Source organism: Polypterus senegalus, chromosome 1 (assembly GCF_016835505.1).
Source record: "Polypterus senegalus isolate Bchr_013 chromosome 1, ASM1683550v1, whole genome shotgun sequence".
NCBI classification, from domain to species: domain Eukaryota; kingdom Metazoa; phylum Chordata; class Cladistia; order Polypteriformes; family Polypteridae; genus Polypterus; species Polypterus senegalus.
In genome coordinates, this window is record NC_053154.1 from 107,549,795 (window position 1) to 107,568,516 (window position 18,722).

An 18,722-nucleotide genomic window follows, 5' to 3' on the forward strand; every position below is an offset into this window, starting at 1 on the left:
CGGAAAAATTATAAAATGGAAGGAGGATGGCTTTACCAAAACAATTATTGATGGCGAATCGATTATTCATAAAGCTTGAATTGGTGATCTGTTTTTCTGTGTTAACCTCATATTTTTCATACTTCTTCTCAAACTAAGGTGGTGCGAGGGTAAAATGAATCGGGATGCGCTGATCAATGTAATCGTGTACCAGGAAATCATGCATTGACAAAAGCTCCCTTTGCTTGTAATGCAAAGTGTGATTAAATGCATTATTTTTAACGCGTTATGGAGCACATGCATCAAGCTTCTCAGCTGTGCTTGTGCTAAGAAAAGGAAAGATTTTAAAAATAACGTAACACGATTGTCAATGTAACCTTTTGTAAGTAGTGCCTGGAGGATTCAGTGTGGAGAAACTCTAGAGAGAGCGTGTGTATTAACTTGTGGATTTTTCTGTGAGTATTTGGTGGCAGTCTGACGAAGTTGCTTCAAGACGGCGTTAGCTGCGGAGCTCAGCTCAGAGTGAAATGGGATGAATGGGGGGAGATGATGGCGTGACTCCCCACCCGCCTTAACTGTCAATCCCCACAAACACAGTCTCGGAATTTGCATAAGCACACCCCTTCACCTACAATTTTAACTTAGTTACAAAGTGATCAAAACTCTCGTTTATATCCTCGTCCTCTCATTAAACTTGTATCCCGCATTACCTGTGGGCATGTGAAACGCCAGCGTAGCCTGTCTATGAACTTAATTTAAAGTTTAGGTTTACACCTTGCTTTCTTTCCGAGGTAGCAGCACTCATGAATATGGTAGTATATGTCACTCGCTCGCTTCTTATTGTTTCGCTGCCTTCTCAATTATATAATGCATGTTTTCTTAAGCGCTTTTTGGAGGTCTTCCTGGTTTTCTACGCACTGCGTTGACAGTCAGTTCACGTGATTACGTGGGAGGTGTGATGATGTCACACAAACTCCCCCCGTCATTGCAGCTCAACTCCATTACAGTTAATGGATAAAAATACCTTCCAGTTATGACCATTAGGCATAGAATTTCGAAATGAAACCTGCCCAACTTTTGTAAGTAAGCTGTAAGGAATGAGCCTGCCAAATTTCAGCCTTCTACCTACACGGGAAGTTGGAGAATTAGTGATGAGTCAGTGAGTGAGTGAGTGAGTGAGTGAGTGAGGGCTTTGCCTTTTATTAGTATAGATATATATATATAGATATACATATATAGATAGATAGATATAGATATATAGATTAAATACATATAGATAGATAGATAGATAGATAGATAGATAGATAGATAGATAGATAGATAGATAGATAGAGTATATATATATGCCAGCAACACTCTTGACAATGACAAAACAATTAATTTGTCAATCATGTTACGTTATTATTAAAATGTTTCCTTTTCTTTTTCATTACTTCTTTAACACACTACTTCTCCGCTGCGAATCGCGGGTATTTTGCTAGTAATATTCATAAATAATAACAAAATGCAAAGTACATTTGAATATTGGCAACCATACAACCTGATTAAATGGTGATGTGTAGCTCAGGTGGCACACAAACTTTTTAGTTACTTAATGTCTCTAGTTAAGGCATCATTGGTGCTCAGCTTTCTTCAGAACAGACCTTAAGCCTCGTCAATATGGCTGAAGCTGTGCTCTTCATTGTGCTGTTCTTGTCAGTTCATGATGTGATGGTCTTCATCAGATGTTAGTAAGAGAAAGATACTTCTACATCATCACAGGTTAGCAAGAGAGAGAATGTGAGGTTAAGCACGTACATTTATAGATTGTCACACACGTGTGCATGGGAGGCAGCTAAAGGGCTCGAGTGAAGGCAGGTCTAAGGTATGCCGGGATGTGGCAGAGTGCACTAACTCTCTTTCTCACATCCCTGTAGACCAAGCCCGGGAGGCTCCACCTGGCTCTCTTGACGTCACTTCCTGGGACCGAGCCAATGGAGACAGACCTTACCAGCTCCGGCCCCCCTGATGTCACATCCGGGCCTGATCCAATGAATGATGAACACGTGCCCGATCCTTATGACCTCACTTCCTGTCTCCCCCTTTAAAAGCCTCCCCTTTTCCCTTCTCTGACAGTCTTGTTTTGGACTCTGTTGTAAGCACTTCAGTGCTGGTATTTTGAACAATAAACGACTTTTGCAGCCAGGATACCAAATTACATGGGTGGCTGCCCCAAACCTTTTTCTGTCTTTGTCTCGTTTTGTGACAAGATGTTCTGTCCAACCCCTACAGCCAATAGGACATCATGGTACTTAAAGGCCTCTGAGACAAGCCAATTCCAAACAGCCATACCTCAGACCAATGGGGTAATAGAACATCTTAACACCTACCCCCAAACCATATGTTAAAGTACACCTTAGCCTATTTACGGGAGTAGAAAGACTTTAGCAAAGAAACACTCGCCTAATCCTGTCGTAAAATTACAAAGAAACTTAGTCGTAAAGGGGGGTGTAAACACGAATGCCTCTCACCAAAGTAACACTAAATTACATTGCTTTGCCTAAATTATAAATAAAGACATACAAAACATTTATCAAGTTATGTGCAAAATCTTACATCACAACACTTTTCTAGGACGGAACTGAGACCCAGGAGTTGCCGGCGCCCCAACCAGTTGAAGGACAGCCCTCGCGGGGGGGGCCGCTTCGCCCTGCGGACTTCAGCTGGTGGTGGGGAAGCGTGATAGACGGCCAGGAACTCTGCCCCTCCGGGATGTCTGGAGGAAGGAGGAACCGGGAGAGGGCACTTCTTTACCCTGGGGACCTGGACGGTCCTTGATCCTTGGGGGACAGTGCTTCCGGGACACCAGGAAGCGCTGACAGACCAGGAATGGTTTACGCCCGGAGTGCTTCCAGGTGCAAGGGTAGCACTTCCGCCACACTGGGGGAGTGCTGCCGGAAGTTTATCGTCAGGCACCAGGAGCACATCCGGGGCAAGATAAAAGGGGCCGCCTCACTCCATTCGGAGAGCAAGAGTCGGGTGGAAGAAGGTCGGAGCTTGCGAGACAGGAGTGGAGGTGGCTAAAGGACCAAGGACTGAACTGTAAATAATAATTGTAAATAGTGTGTGAATAAACGTGTGTGTTGTGGACACTGCGTTGTCGTGTGTGTCTGTGGCCGGGTAACCTTTTACAATATACTGTATATATATATATATATATATATATATATATATATATATATATATATATATATATATATATATAAATAAAAAGTAAATTAAGAAGAAAAAAAAATCTTTGTAAAATGAGTTCTTCATGTCCTTCTGCAAATAAAAATCAAAGGGCACAAAGTGCTTATAAAAAGAAAAATCAAAAGATAGCATTTCAACATGTTTCATCTCTCTACCTCAATTATGAAATACATCAGAAATAAACTGTTAGTAGCAGTAACAGTAACAACTCTCTCTTTGTACTAATCAGAGATTGTCAAAAAGACGCTGTCTGGTGTCTGTAATTTTATAGGCAGACTGGAACTTGATAGCCAGTCCTTAGCAATGATAAAGGTCTCACCCAATTTGGGCACATGTTATGATACCAGCCTTTCATGTATGTCCCTCTTTTAGGGAAACACGTTACTTATTATTCCCTCAGGCTTGATGCACACGATTCCCTTCTCAAAAGGTAACTTAATTCTGCGACTTCTCAAGCCTATCTTATAGCCTTCCATAATGCTTTCTTTTCTTAGCCAGCGGCATTTTCACTGCCAGAATGTCGGTGCTATCATTCGGTGGCATATAAGATATGCATGCTACTCACAGGCCTCTTGAGTGCATGTGCACATGCTCTCGCTCCAGCTGAGGAACTTTGTGCCACTATCACACAGACAAATTTCTGTGGAGTGCCACTCTGCCGTCCCTTGCCAAACCTGATGTAAGCTTCTCATTTTAAATATTTATATTTGCCAGTATTCTATGAATATTAAAAACTGAAACTTAGTGAAATGGGCCATCACAATGCAAGACAGGAATAAATCCTCCATGGAGTATCAGTCCGTTACATGGCCTGCTAAAGCACTGAACCAAATTGAGAACATACAGTAAGAGTTTGTGAAATTTACTTACATGTCTTGGTAGTTTGTTCCAAAACTCTTTGCAAATAGAAGCACTTCCTGCCTTCAGTCCTAAATTTATTTACCTCTAATTTCCACAGGTGTCTTTGAGTATGTAATTCACAATTTAGCTGAAAACGTCCTGCTCAATCTACTGTATTTTATAAATGTGCTTGAGAATTTTATAGACTTGGATTATGTCCACATGGAGTCTCCTCTGCTCAAGACTAAACGGGTTTTATCTGTCGGAATACAATGGGTTGCTCTCCACTGCAATGCCTCAAGTGCTTCTATGTCTGTTGCTGCTGTCTTTCTACAGGAGGTGGTTCTTTGTGAACAAGTGGAGTAGTCATCACGTGATAGTCAGGGATAAATGCTATATTTAGACAGACCCAAGAAATCTTATAGGGCTTCATATTTTCCATTGCTTTGTATCGTATTCACTCCTTATGTACCTATATCCTATGGGTACCTATGTAATAAATCACAATTTTTAATTTACATGGTCTCAGCTGGTGTTCAATTAAGATTTTTGGGTAGCTCCTTAATGCCCCCTACAGGCCATAGTTCCTCTGTACATATCATAGCAAAGACAAAAATAGACTAAAGAAACTATTTATACAGCATCCAGAAAACAATTGCTAGTTAACGGATATAATTAAGCATTTTCATGAATTCTGAATTATACAATTATCCTTGTTTTGCTTACTCCTCCCATTCTCTTCCCACTGTGGACACTCCATCAGTAAACATTAATATGTGCACAGTAGTTCACTTGTATGAGTCACATTTCACACTCAAAAAGAAATGAGTTCATAATTAAGAATTTTAATAATCTAAAGTGAGTTACTTCTAATCTATTGCCTTTATCACATACTGCATGTCTCAACCAAATTAAGATAAAAGGAGTCTTTTTTGCTTAAAAATCCCATTCCAGAGGTCATACTTTTGTAGCATGGTAGCAAGCTATTGCTTTAGAAGGCTCAGTCAGTCTGATCAGATCCACCTTGGATCTCTCCTCTGTTAGACTTTCATGTTTTTGTCTTATTTAAAGGAGCTTCCTCTGAGTAGTCTGTTTTTGGTGTAATTCTCATCTGTGTATTAAGTGTGCCCAAAAATGGGGGTTCAGCCATTCCATGACTAAATTCTACCATGCTCCTTTATGCTATTTGAAAAAGAAGGTTCAAAAACTAATTAGACAGACAGAACCATAGTGTGTACAACTAGACTGTCCATGAATGCATATACTGTAATTCATAATTTGAATTCGCCAAGATAGAATGTTAATGGCTTTTATCTCAAGATGTACAAAGCTCATTTTCAGATGTGTTGCACCATCTCTCACTGTCTTGAAAGAACACAAAAATGCAAAGGGCATAAGAGCTGAGTAAAGTGCAAATTTCCACCACTTTATCTAATTCTGTGGGACTCTGTGGTCCCTCCACTCTCTTATTCTCTTTAGTAGCAAAAAATAAAAAAAGAAAGGATTTGTCTGATGAGATTCCACTTCTGCTGATTTCCTAGTGCTTCTGTCTTTAATTAGCTTCTGTTTTTGCTCTACTGATTGTAATAATCAAGTTATGAATTGTTAAGCAAAAATATGAAAATGTTAGCAAACATTAAAAACATTATTGATTTCTTGATTGTATATGCAATTTTCTTTGTAATTGTTTGTTAGCAGCATGCACAGGTTTTAAAGTATAAATAATTATTTATTTACTGTATTATTTACTCAGATTTTATTTAGTTAGTTAAAAGACTGCATTTTAACAACCAACTGTGCGCCAGAACAGCAAATGGATTGATTATTTAATCACATGAAAATTACATTTAGGGTCATTCCATGTCAAATCAACCAATAGCCGACATACTTTGGACTGAAAAAATACTGGAAAAATGACCAGGTGTACCCATGTTAGTCAAGAGACATCCTGTAAAATTCTTTTGATGTAAGATCAATATTTTACGAGATACAGCCAGTTTACTGAGGGTAAGGGTGGGATTGGGGTATGTGTCAATTTTATCCAGCCTAATTTTTTGATCACATTTCACAAATCCATAGCTCAAGAACTAAACCACTAAGCAGGCTCAGGCTTTGCACGCTGGTACTTTAATGAGGTGACAAAATTAAAACATTTGATCCAAATGACCCTGCATGGTCAAAGGAGCCCATTGAAATTGACCAAAATTTTATTTGAATTTAGCCTCTGAAACACATATCTGTAACCAACACAGACTTTAGATTTTTCTCCTTATTCAGATAAACAGACACAGTAAATGTATCTGGGTTTGTACAACAGACGTCTCAAATCCCAAAACAATCATGCTGGATTTCATTTTCAGAGCACCCTAATGGGAAGTGGGAATGTGCAGATAATTTTTAAAACATTTTCAATTAATTTGACATTTTCACTTCTTTCTCAAAACACAAACCTTACTTTTCTTATGCAAATCTTTCAGGTTTATTCCTCCCTAGAAGCTGCTGGTTAATTTCTATAGATGCACTATAGAGAGCATCTTAACTAACTGCATGATGGCCTGGTATAACAGCTGCACCAAGGCTGCTAAAAAAGCCCTGCAGCGGGTCATAAAAACAGCAGAGGTCATTATTGGGACTGAACTGCCATCACTCAAACCCTCGTATAAGACTTGCTATGTGAGAAGGGCCAAAAACATTCTCAAAGACAAAACTCATCCTGGAAATTCTTTGTTTGAGCTCCTCCCGTCAGGAAGACGATTTACATCAATCTGTGTACATACAAACAGACTAAAAAAATAGCTTTTTCCCATCTGCCAAAAACTTTCTGAACTCTGAGTCTCCTCAGTCTGAGATCGTTTTTAATTGAACATGTACAATAAGGTATATTGGTAATGTGCAATATACTAATGTACTAGCAGAATACCCGCGCTTCGCAGCGGAGAAGTAGTGTGTTAAAGAAGTTATGAAAAAGAAAAGCAAACATTTTAAAAATAACGTAAGATGATTGTTAATGTAATTGTTTTGTCATTGATATGAGTGTTGTTGTCATATCTATCTATTTATATTATATATATATATATATATATAGCAAAATACCTCGAATGGCAGCTGAGAAGTAAAAAGAAAAGGAAACATTTTAATAATAACGTAACATGATTGACAATGTAATTGTTTTGTCATTGTCATGAGTGTTGCTGGCATATATACATATATATATATATATATATATATATATATACACACAGACACATATATAAACATATATACATATACATATAAACATACATATATACATATACATATATATACACATACTGTATATATACACACACACATATATACATACTGTATATACAACATATACATATCTACATATATACTGTATATACACATATATATACAAATCTACATATATATATCTACATATATATATATTAGGTGGGACTCGATTAAAAAATTAATCCAATTAATTAGAGGCTGTGTAAGAATTAATCTTGATTAATCGTATGTAATCGACACGTAAATTTGCCCCAAATCGCAAATGTTTTTTTTTTAATTTAAAACGGTTTTAGTGGGCTTACAGAATCAAATAATAGACATGGACATGAATATTGTAAACTGAAGCTGTTTTAATTTCTGAAAAAAAGCTTTAAACTGCATTTGAATTCAAAACAGAAACAAAAATATCATCCCTGGTTAAAATTGGGCAGACTTAAAAATAAAGTGGTAGTTTAAGTACTTTAAGTACATTTTCAGAATAGTATTGTCTTTAAATAATAATAACCAAAATTTCAACATAAAGTGCAGTTTTTCTTCTTAAAAAATAAGTCAGAAACATAAAAGGTAATTTGACCAGCTTACTCTTTAAACTCTGAGTAACATTAGCCAAAATTATTTTGTACATTAGGCTAAAACAGTGTGATCATTGAACATTTTGTAATTAGATGTATTTAGAATTACTAACGGTCACGGAAGTCCAATGATCCCCAGTAAGAGCCACAAAGTCCGCTTTCTGTAATGCATCTAATTTTGCTTGCTTTTCAGTGTGCACAAAACCATGCTTTTATCAAGGCTTCGCTCGGGTAGTCGAAATGATCAGTCGTAGGAACGCGCTTTATTCCGACTCTAACATTTTTGTAGCTGTGATGTGTGCATCAGTGTAATGGATGTACCAGGAAATCATGCATTGACAAAAGTTCCCGTTTGCTTGGAATTGAAAGTGTGATTAAATGTTATTTTTAACGCGTTATGGAGTACATGCATCGAAGCTTCTCAGCTGTGCTTGTGCTAAGAAAGGGAAAATTTTAAAAATAACGTAACATGATTCTGCTTAACCTAATATTTTTCATACGTCCCAAACCAAGGAGATGCGAAGGTAAAATGAATCGGTAGCGCTGCACATAGTCAGTACATCCCTCTCGAATCGAACCTCGAATGTCGGCGTTAGAGGCTTAAGACTCTACAATTGCCACAGCTGTGGCTTGTCTATGCTAAAGTATGTATTGTAGATCGGGTATATATATACATTTATATATATATACCCGTGTACCGAGTGGAGAAGTAGAAGTTATGAAAAGAAAAGGGAACATTTTAAAAATAACGTAACATGATTGTCAATATACAGTAATTGTTTTGTGAGTGTTATTGAATGTTGCTGTCATCAAGGATTTGATTATCATTATTTCTTTCAATCAGGCTCGTATTTGTAGGATGTGTTCAAGTTACATTCCGTGTTTGTCAATCGTTGTAAAGATAAGAGGTTTCATTCATCGATTAGTTCCTTACTGCATCAATAAACAGCTCGTCTTCCTATTTATCTGTGATGTGACAAACTGCATGCACGGGTTTTTTTACACTGTCTTCCTTTAGCAGGACATTCACTTTTTCCACCGTGTGCTTTGTTTTTCCAGTAGCTGCCCTTATGAATATGATTGTATGTATAAGACGCTTCATATTTTTTGCTGCCTTCTCAATTGTGTAATTCGGTTTTTGTTCAGCACTCTTTGGAACTGTTGCTTATTGTCTGTGCACTGCATCAGTTCACGTGAGCCGCTTGGTGTTCTTGCATCGAAGGTTCCCAGCTGTACTGGTGCCATCTCGTGTAATGTCAGCTAAGACCCGGCACTTAAAAGTTTCTCTCGCAGTTTCAATGAGTTTGTGCCAAACACCACCCTGACCATCTCATCTTCCTCTGCATAAGCACAGTCCTTCACCCGTGAACATTTACCGGCAGTGTTTGTATTGGATTGCCGCTGATGGACGGCCTTATATGGGCAGGCACTAAATTACAAACGCTAGTGGCAGCCTGTCTATGAACTTAATTTAATATAAACTTACGGTTCACGCCGTGCTTTGTTTCCGCAGTAGCTGTACTTATGGATATGCTTGTATGCATCATTTGCTTCATAATGTTTTACTGCCTTCTCAATTGTGAAATGGCGTTTTGTGCTCATCGCTGTTTAGAGTTCTTCCTTGTTCTCTACGTACTTACGTAGGAGGCGTGATGATGTCACACGAAACTCCGCCCACCGCGGCCATCTCCAACTCAAGACTCCATTACATTATATGGAAAAAATAGCTTCCAGTTATGACCCTTATGCGTAGAATTTCGAAATGAAACCTGCCCAACTTTTGTAAGTAAGCTGTAAGGAATAAGCCTGCCAAATTTCAGCCTTCTACCTACACGGGAAGTTGGAGAATTAGTGATGAGTCAGTGAGTGAGTGAGTGAGTGAGTGAGTGAGGGCTTTGCCTTTTATTAGTATAGATTACAATATAGAATATGTAATGTACTATTCATTAACAGGTGCAATAACAATTTATGCTGCTGTACTTTGAGCAATAATAATTCGCTCTGGTTACTTGATCACTTAACACTGTATACGACATATTTGGAATTATTTGACTTTTCTTTAAATGCGCCTTGGGGCTGTCACAAAAAGTAATTTCATTGTGTTACACAATGACAATAAAGTGCTTGAACTTGAACTTTATTTTGCATCCTAAACATAGGCTGAATGTGCCATGTGGCAATAATGGTAATCGTTGAGTTTTCAATCAGTAAGTTATTAAAAATTTTAAACTTTTTTCATATCAAATGATGATGTCCTATCTCATGTTGCTGAACAGAGAATGAGATTCTTCTTGGCCAAAAGAGTAGCTGGTACTCGAGAGTACCACTGTTACATCCCTACAGAAGATGGCAAACTTAAAGTCAGCCGGGTGCCTGGTGAAGACAGTCAATTGACTATCTGAATATTCACCACAGAAGCAGCAGCTGAAATCCTGCCCTCTCACGATCGTACTCATGATGGATCACATGCATCCCTCCCATTTGATCGGCGTCTTATTGGAGGCTATGTTGGGTGCATATATAATGAAAAATGTTTGATTGGTGTGATATGTGAGGAGAGTGAAGCAGAATCGGACATCCTGATATGTTTCATGCATCCAAACTGTCCTGCCCAGTCTTTCCATTGGCCATCTAGAGACGATATTTGTTGGGCGCCATTACAGGGTATCATTGCACTGCTTAGGGTACCTACAACGGTCAGTGGGTGACAGAACCATCTTGATCTCAAAGGCAAAGATGCCCTGCACTCTGCACTGCAATTGAAACAGAAACGAAATGTGTCACATTCCTACTGCTGAAATACCAAGATGTTAACAATTCATTATAACTAGTGTTATATTTAATGACAAATCAAGCAAATGCTGTTCATGTGTTGTGTTTAATGGGTCTTTTGTGTTTTTTTTCCTTTAATCCTATACCCAAGTTAGTGATGAAGAACCTGATGATTTTCTTTACTGACAAATGGCAAATTTAACCCATGTTTAGAATGGAAAATAAAAATGAAAGATTCACATAAGAAAAGTAAGACTTGTGTTTTGAGAAAGAAAGGACCATGAAGGATACAGGAAAAATAATTTTAAAAATGTCTGGACATTCCCACAGTGCTTTAAGTTTCTCTCAAAATTAGACCAAAAATTATTTTTTTTTTTTACATTTAAGAGATCTGTTGGTCAAACCCCTGATGCAGTTTCTTGTTTATTTATAACCTTTTGAAAAGCCTGCTGTATGTAGGTATCAAAAGAAGGAAAACATTTCAGCAGGCCGAATCAGTTAGAAGTATGCTTTCTGAAAGCCTAAACATGACAAAGCCAAAAACGCAAAATATTTTTTTCCGTTATTTTTTTCCAAGTGGTGTTATCTGGACCAAACATTTAGATTTTGTTACACACTATACCTATAAAGGTACCAGTATGCTAAATATGAGCCTACTAGGTAGTTTAGTTCTTGAGATACGGTCTTGTGAAATTGATGAAAAAATAATGTCAAATTTGACAACCCAAAAAAAAAATTGGCTCTATTTCAGAAAGTAATGATCTTAACATCAAAATAATATTTGTGGATATGGGTAGACCTGATATTTATTTCTGAATTTATTGAGACCAAAATGCATGGGATTTCTGGAAAATCAGTTAATTTGACAATGAATAACCCAATAATATATTTCTGCTTTCACATTGTAGCCTATGGGTATTTTTACCGACCAGCAGATGTTTTTTTCTATTCACTTTAAGCATCTGTCTGTCTGTAATGTATGTAACTGAAGAACTAAAAGGAATGGTGATGAGCAAGCAAATTTTCAGGAAAGTCTGAGGCATTAATGATAAAACTCTGAAGTCTGAACGAATCAGAACAAGCGGCTGTGTGTTAAAGAAGGGAGATTGAGCCACAGACTGTCAAAAATGAGAGTAAAGCCCAGCAATATACATGTAGAGATTAGCAAGCAGCAAAGAGCATAACTCTTTAAATGAAATTGCAACAAAACGGAACTCCTGTAAATTGGCACTAAAGTGCATCTTAAGAAAATGAGCTTCTTTTCAATCACTCTTGACGGTGATCTTATCAGAATTTAATCTAATGCAAGGAATCTTGGTGCCATTTTTGATTCTTCCCTTCCTTATTCCACCCAAATAAAGCGCATTAAGAAGCTTACTTACTTGCACCACAATAACATTTCCCATGTTCACTCATCCTGCGGTGGGTTGGCACCCCTGCCCAGGATTGGTTCCTGCCTTGTGCCCTGTGTTGGCTGGGATTGGCTCCAGCAGACCCCCGTGACCCTGTATTCGGATTCAGCGGGTTAGCAAATGGATGGATGGATGGATGTTCACTCATTCCTCTCCTTTTCTAATGCTGAGAAACGTGTCCATGTCTTCATCATATCCCACACTGATTACTGTAACTCCAGTAAGCTCCAGTTGATGTAAAACTCTGCTGTAAGAGTCCTAACACGGACTAGCTACAGCAAGGACATAACATCCATTCTGTTTTGCCTTCACTGGCTCAATTTGTCTTACAGGATTGAAGTTAAAATTCTCTTAATAACCTATAGAGCTTTAAATGGCCTTGCACCAGACCACATCAGTGACCTTCTCCATCACTCCACTCCTGTTCACCCACTAAGGTCCTCTGATTCCAGCATCTTGTTGTGCCTCACACTAACCTGCAATCTGTGGATGACGGGGCCTTCAGCTCCATAGCACTCAGACTTTGGAATGACCTCCTGAGATCAGCTGACTCCATTCATTCTCTAAAAAAAATAAAAGTTTAAACTCATCAGTTCAGGAAGGCTTTTAACTTAACCGAACACTGTGACACTTCTTTCATTTTACCTCTCTGACCAGATGCTTAGGATAATTTGTATGTGTGTCATATCACAAATTATGTTATTTGTCTTCTAGTATTGACTTTGTCTTTTATTCTGTTTAATGCTTTGTATATCCTGTATTTGTCTGTTTTTAGTGTTCTATGTGGATACTATTTGTATCCAATGTTAGATATATCCTGCTGTTCTTTCTGAGACTCTGTGAAGCACTGTGAGCATGGGAAAGGTGTTATATAAATAAGATTTATTATTTTATTATTGCATGGCAATGGCAACCTGACTGTGGGACTGCCTACATATTTTAAAAAGAGTTAAATTAAAACATATTGGACTTGCCAAACTTATATTTGGAAAATAGTCAAGTGGGGCCAGAGCTGTTAATAATACAGAAGTCTGAGCCATATTCTGTGTGATGAGGCGCTACAATAGAGCTGCACGAAATGGTTTGAAAAGAGTCAAGTGGGACATTAAAAATTCAATTTTCAATTTTGCCAAGAGAAAGAAAATGTTACTAAAAACATAATGCATAAAATCAAAAAAAGCCATTTGCGTTCTTTTCAGTAGAGTGATAAAAAGAAGGGAGTAAGAGATGACATTAGAATAGACTCACTTGATGATGACTGAAGACTCCTAAATATACCAAGCTGTTCAGATTCACTCCACAAACACCTCAAGGTCCTCTGGCTTTTATTCAAGCTTAAGCTAGTAACTTCATTGATGCAATTCATTATTTTAGCTTTGTTTTTAGAATTGCAATTTATAGTTACATATAACAATGCCATTTGATTCAAGACATATTTTGTAATGGGTCAGCACTTTGCAGTTTTGCAGTTGATCACTTAATATGATTGAGAGGAGATTCATGCGTTTAGGGGCTTTACCAAACAAAGCAAGTAAAATTCAATAATTCAAAATTCAGGAAAATCTTATGCTTTCATTTATTAACAAACTATATTACTTCTTCCAAATTAGTATATATGAGCATTTTTTCAGAATGCACACAAAAACAAAATAGAATATGCAGTAATACGCCAACTGTAGTTTCTATCACAGCCTCATAGCAAGTAGTGGGCTGTACAAAATGTTGTACTTGTAGACATTTTTGATGTTTTTTCTGTTTCACTTCTCCCTTCAGTTGTGTTTACATGTCAAGGATTTCCGAGATATTACATTTGCCATTGAGATGGGAGAGCCTTCAAATATCTTAAATATGTTGTGGTCAGATTCTCATTTGATTACTTCTGTCCTCTCAGAAAGAGTGAGGCAGAAAATACTGTGGAAAATGACTAGACATGGGCAAGAAAACAGGCAAAACCTGTAACCAGGAAGTCTAACACACAGCCATCAAGCCAAAAATCAGAATTCTAAAGTGCAGTCAATAATTTGTTTGTAAAGAAAACAATCAAAAATAAAATGTGCAACTCTTTTAATTTTCACTTCATAAACTTGGATAAATAGGAATTGTTCATCATGACCTTTATACCCATAACAGCCATGACAACACAGCCACTTATTCCAGGTTACCTAGCAATGTGGTAGTAAATGTGCAACAAAAGGGTTGACATCCACAGAAAATAAAATGGTTGTAAATTAAATAAATAAATTCAATTTAGGAATACTGTTATCTGAATTGGAATCTACATGTTCAAAATCTAAACTAAATCTGAAAAGGTCCACTGAAGTACCACAATGCCAAATAAAATTAAAAATGAAATCAAACAATTGCACCCATAGGAATGTTATTCTTTTATTCTATGGACTTGAAAATATATACCCGTCTTGTAAACACTGCATTTTTACAATATTCCAGTATTCCATTAGATGATAATATACATATACCTTAAAGACAATAATTCTAAAATCTATGACAAGCCAAATTAACATTTAAAGATATCTCAAAATCAATTTCAGATATCTTAAAATATAATTTACTTCTTAAGATATCTGAAATTCATTTTAAGATGTCTTAAAATAATTTCCTTTACATTTTAAGATATCTGCAATTTATTTTAAGATATCTCAAAATCACTTCCTTTAAAAATGGGACTTTCTGTTTATTATAAGATATCTTGAAATGTCTTTGAGCTATGCCGAAATCAGCAGGAAGTGATTTTGAGATATCTGAAAATATATGTCAGATATCTTAAATTGTATTGTAGATATGCTGTTCAGATAACATGAAATAATTTAAAGTCTTTTTAAAGATGCATTTTCAGATATCTTTAGATTCAATCTAAGATATTTCAAGTGGAGCAGGAACCTATTTTAGGATATCATGAAATGAATTTGAGATAAATAACACGGAATTTCTTAAATGATTTTTAAGATAATCTTAATTATATTTTGAGATACCTCAGATTAACTTCCTGCACATTTTAAGATATCTTGGATACATTTTCACATATCTTAAAATAACTTCCTGCACATTTCAGGATATCTCAAATATATTTCCAGATATCTGGAAATAGACAGTTCCATTGAAATTTCCGGTAAAGTAAATTTTACAAGTGATTTCGAGATTTCTTGAAATGTGCAAGAAGTTATTTTAAGATATCTAAAAATGTATTTCAGATATTTTAAAATGTACTGTATTTATCTATTATAAAAAAAAAACCTTGGGAGGAAGACTAGGGAAACGAGACGTAATCTTCTTGGAAGACAATTTCACATCCCGTGAGAGATACTTAAACGTTACATGAGACAAGAGAGTGAGACAACATTTAAAACATGTTCTCGGACATCTAACCTAGCAGCTGTTGGAATGCATTTGGCAGACACACTTCATGTGCTCCCAGCTCTTAAAACAGCGACAAGTGACAAGCAGAACATGCAGCTCGCCAGCTGCAGCAAGCCAACAGATGATCCAACCGCTTCTCCTTATTGTGTGTTCAGCCCCAAACCCTTCACAACGTGAGTGATAGAGACACGAAGTGGCAAAATGACAGCTGCTGTACAGGCTTTTAAATGATTGACATGCAGTGCACCAGCAGTAGCAGTAACAAGCCAGCAGATGATCTAACCACTTCTCCTTAGCGTGCGTTAAGCCACTCCCATTTCACAACGTGAGCGGCAGAAACACGAAGTGGCAAAAGGACAGCTGCTATACAGGCTTTTAAATGATCGATGTACAGCATGACAAGCAGAACATGCAGCACGCCAGCAGTAGCTAGCAAAAAGCCAGCAGACGATCCGACTGCTTCTCCTTTGCATGTGTTCAGCTGCCCCCCCTTAACAACACGAGCAGAGTTATATGTTCTGCGAGAAAGAGATTTAACCACACCTGGGACTGGAAATAAAGGACAAGGATTGTTTTTACAAAAGTTTTAAAGTAAAAGTGAAAATAATGCATATGTAACAATTCCCTTGAAAATAACAATCTCTTTAAATTGTATATCCAGTAAACCAAACCCGGGGGTGGGTGAGCGAAGTGAGCAGGGGGCAGAGCCCCTTATTTTTAGATATCATAAAATGCATTTCAAACATCTAGAAATAGATGTATTTTTATATATTTGCAATTCAATTTGAGATATCTAAAATGCATTTCCAGATATCTTTCCTGCTTACAGAGGAATCTAAGCATTATGCACATTTACATCTGTTCCTCGGAGATCCGCAGTCAGAGCAGCTGATGGAGCGGTCCTTACAGATGACATTGCAGTTGTGACCCGCTAGGCTAGCTACTTTGAGCTGTTGCTCAAAGCTGATCCTCCAGCTAGGACGCTGGATATCTCTGGGTCCATGGTCCTTGAGGCTGACCTTCCAATTAGCTTTTAACAACCCAATCTCACTGAGATTGCACAGGTGGTGAACCAGCTGAGGGGGGAAAGGCTGCAGGCATCTGTGGTATCTGGGGTGAATTTCTGCAGGCTGGTGATAAGGCTGTCCTCCTGGCATTGCAAGCAATCTTTGATTCCATTTGGGAGACTGGCATCATCCCAACTGACTGGAAAATGGGACTTGTCATTCCTATCTGGAAAAGGAAGGGTGATCACCTGGATTGCAGCAACTACAGGGGGATAACACTGCTCTCGGTGCCGGGTAAGGTCCTTGCTAGGGTCATCCTCAATAGGATTTGTGATCACTTGTTGACCTACCAGGGACTGGAACAGTCTGATTTTATGCCTAAGAGGTTGAAGGGTTCTCATTTAATGCAAATGAGAATATCAGCAGAGTCTCTTCACAGTCTTTGTCGATTTTCAAAAGGCGTTCGACTCAGTAGATCGAGTTTCCCTGTGGCATATCCTGAAACTTTTATGCCTAAAAAGTCTATAATCGACTGCATCCTGGCACTGAGGGTTCTCATGGAGTGTAAATGCGAATATCGGCAGAGTTTCTTTGCAGCCTTTGGCGATTTTCGCAAAGCATTCGACTGAGTTGATCAAGCTGCCCTGTGGGACAACCTGAGGGTTTGCGGCATCCCCTTGAGGTTGCTGGATATCATGGCCGGCCTGTACACTTGGGGTGTGAGTGCTGTGCCGAGTGGAGGCAGAACCTCTGCGTTTTTTCCAGTTGATTCTGGGGTTCGTCAGGGGTGTGTTCTTGCTCCTATTCTGTTCAATGCTTGTATGAACTGGGTGTCGGGCAAGGTTGTGGGGTCCAGCAGCTATGGGGCATCTGTTGGTGAAGAAAGATTCACGGATCTTGACTTTGCTGACAATGCTGTGATATTCGCGGAGTCAACGGAGGCTCTCATTGGGGTGCTCAAGAGACTGAGCGAGGAGTCTGAGTGTCTGGCTTGCGAGTCTCCTGGATAAAAACCAAGGTCCAGGCCTTTAATGATCTCTTGGGCACAGGCATCAGAAGTGTGTCTGTTTGTGGAGAGAGTGTCGACCTTGTCGAGAGGTTTACTTACCTTGGCAGTGACATTTATGTCTCTGGTGACTCTTCCTATGAAGTCAGTAGATGGATTGGGAGAGCATGGGGGTCGCTGGAAAGGGGTGTGTGGCACTCCCGATATCTTTGCAAAAGGACGATGGTCCAAGTCTTTAGAGTCCCGGTGCTTCCTGTCTTGCTATATGGTTGCGAGACATGGACGCTATCCAATAACCTGAGACAAAGACTGGATTCCGTTGTTACTGTGTCGAATGAGCGGTTGCTCATGGAGTCCTGAATGAGGCACATTACCTGCATTGTGAGTGAGCGTCAGTTACAGCACTACGGCCATATGGCATGTTTCCCCGAGGGTGATCTGGCTCGTAAGATCTTCATTGTTGAGGGCCTGAGTGGCTGGACCAGGCCAAGGGGTCGCCCATGTAACACTTGGCTGCGGCAGATAGAGGGTCATTTTTGGAGGGTGGGACTGGACCGTGTGTCTGACTGGGGGGTTGCAAATCGTGTAGTGGGTGTGGCAACGCACTGTACCAGTGCATGCTCCCCAACTTGACTTGAAATCTCTAAATGTTAATTTGGCTTGCCATAAAAATGATTAGCATGAGTCCAGAAAAAGATAAGAGATAAGGAGATATGAATATAACATGGATACTTCAAGCAGAGTGGACTGGCATCTTTATTATGGATTAATACATTTAAAATTAGCTTTGAGAATTGATAGCATACAGAACTTGTGCCCTAACCTGACTTGGTTACTAGATTGGTTCAGTGACTCTGTTTTCAGTGATATTTTAGCAACTTCACATAATGTGTCAGGTGCACCCTTAAATGTTGAGAGTTGGTTTCTTTGCTTTGGTATTGCAAGAGACACTATGAATGATTCTTATTTCATGATAATTAAATCATGAAATACAAGATTTGGCAAAATCTCTTAAACTTGAGCCTCCACCACCCATCACCAATAACAAAGGCTTGTTGAATGTGAAGCCTCTCCTCTCCTTCTTTGGTCAATTGAATACATAAACAAGCAAAAAAGTTATGCATGCCGCATAATATCTAAGCATATTGTATCAGGGTTTTGACGTCTGTGGGTTTATATTTCCATCATTTCCACAAATTACCTTTTATGTATTGGGATTTTTCTTAGTTTCATACCTAAAGTGGATAGTGTC